The 2,500-nt window shown below is 34.4% G+C and overlaps 1 protein-coding gene across 2 annotated transcripts in view; it reads right to left on the reverse strand.

Annotated features, from left to right (window-relative positions):
* The window catches only part of LOC143026255 (neuronal growth regulator 1-like), a 481,658-nt gene that overhangs the window by 127,402 nt on the left and 351,756 nt on the right, over positions 1-2,500 (reverse strand). The gene's annotated exons all lie outside the window — the stretch shown is intronic.

Genomic DNA, 2,500 nt, shown 5'->3' on the forward strand with positions numbered 1-2,500 from the left:
CAATGGACATGGAACTCCACAGTGTAGGCCTTATGGTCTCTTGCAGTCTCCTCCACTTGTATGTTCTTATGGTCTTAGATGTTTTTGATCTCTTACGGTGGTACTGAGTACGAATTTATATATTTTATATCAATATGTTTATATATTTTATCGTGCACGGAATAGAACATTGCCAATGTGGAAAAATTGCCACTGGTAACATTGCCAATGTGAAATTGCCCATTTTTTAAATAATTTTTATCTAAAAGGACTTGTAAACAGACAAAAATTTTAACTAGTTTACAGCAATTTTTCGTAGGTGTTTTGTTTACATAACTTTGTTGAAATTTTTTAGCTTCGAATTACTTACGGTTTTAAAAAAAATTTGTTCATTCTGAGATAGATCCATAATGGCACGTGTGATAAGAATGTGAACGTGGAAGTGATATGCTCGTTGATGAGCTGCAATACATATAGCATAGCGAAAATAAGATTGGCACAGTTATTTATTGGGAAGGTTCTCAAAGAAATCAAAAGAAATGCAAAGCAAGATTGCACGCGAAGGCATTATTAGAAAATGTTGAGATTTGGAAGTATGTTAATGAGCACAACCACTCTGCGACAAAGGATGTAGTCGAAGCTAAAGTTGCTAAAGGCTACAACATCTAAATATCAAGTCGCGTATTGGTATCACAAGCGGCTGCTACCTCAGATGAAACTACACTTTCGCAGTTACTTTCTGTATGTACCATAAGCAGAAATGTTCGAAAATGGAGACAGAATAATGCTAATTTTCCAGCTGTTCCGATGTCATGTACAGGATATGCCATACCACAAGAATTTACCGTTTTCGACTCTAGAGAAAGGTTTCTGTAATAGAATTCAGGTGTGAATGATGAAAATCGCATGCTTATATTTATGACTGCAACGGGTATGGAAGATCTACAAAGGATCCAAAATTGGGCCATTGATGGCCCGTTTAAAGCGGCTCGGAAATATATTATCAACTACTTTCCATTCATCTTCAAAAATACAATCTTAGCATTCCTCGAGCATTTGTTCTCTTGCCTAACAAAACCGAATCAACATACAGAGCATGCTATGAAAAAATTAAAGAGTTATTGGATAACAACCAGCCGACATTAATGCACGCATAAGGAATATTGTTGATAATTATGGAAATGCCCATGATCAATTAGAATATTTGAAGTCTATTGCATATAACATGCAAATATCTTAAATAAATTTCTAAATATGTAAATGCTATTTGAATAATAATCTATTAAATTCTAAATTGATTCAATTCTTAATTATACTATCACTTACCATTTAATATAATTTTATATGATTTCGATTTCTAGATATCATAATTCTTTTTGAATAAATCAATCTTTTTAAATAAAAGTTTGATTTTTTTAAACAATTCTTATCCTTAATTTCAACTATAAGGCTAGAAACGTGTGTTGAAAAGAATGGGCAATGTTCCCAGTGGCAATTATCCCACATGGGTAATGTTCCCAGTGGCAATGTTCCCACATTGGCAATGTTCCCAGTGGCAATGTTCACAGTGGCAATATTCCCAGTGGCAATGTTCCCAGTGGCAATGTTCCCAGTGGCAATGTTCCCAGTGGCAATATTCCCAGTGGCAATGTTCCCAGTGGCAATGTTCCCAGTGGCAATGTTCCCAGTGGCAATGTTCCCAGTGGCAATGTTCCCAGTGTCAATATTCCCAGTGGCAATGTTCCCAGTGGCAATGTTCCCAGTGGCAATGTTCCCAGTGGCAATGTTCCCACATTGGCAATGTTCCCAGTGGGAATGTTCCCAGTGGCAATATTCCTAGCGCCATATTTTATATCCATATTCTATAGCTATTTATTTTATATCTTAAGGGAGGCGTGTAAATTTGCTTCATACATTTTTATTTTGTATATCAAAATCAGTGGATATCACCTCTAATTTATTAGTTTCTGAAATTGTGTATATAGTAGTAATTTCATTTTATGTAATCACAAATCACTAGCCTATTTTGACTGCTCTCCACATACGATAGCAACTTGTATTTAATGTTTTCTTTTTCTGAATAGCACACAACCTGATTTTCCATCCTAAACATTATCATTTAGGTAGGAGAAGTTCAGAGATTAAAGCATCCATATTTGAGTGTATTTTCTGTCAATATTTGTTTCTCCTATTCCCAATTGATCATATATCTCTCTAATATTTAGTTGAAAAAATCCATTTCTGCTCGCTGCTTTTGCTTTCATGACTAACTCAGCTATGTTCTTTCTTCCATCTTCTCAGGAACATGTTCTTATATTCATCCAAGCTTTTGCACTAACATGCTTTAAGGCTATCCAAAAGAGATGATGGAGTCTTGCTCTATCCATTTTGTATACATGCACTCTGTGTCTGATGTTCTATAATACTATTTTAGACAGAATCTGTGTGTGTGTGTGTCTGTGTGCGTGTATATATATATATATATATATATATATATATATATATATATATATATATATGT

Source organism: Oratosquilla oratoria, chromosome 6, assembly GCF_046742065.1.
Source record: "Oratosquilla oratoria isolate Oo_2021 chromosome 6, ASM4674206v1, whole genome shotgun sequence".
In the NCBI taxonomy this organism is placed as follows: Eukaryota; Metazoa; Arthropoda; class Malacostraca; order Stomatopoda; family Squillidae; genus Oratosquilla; species Oratosquilla oratoria.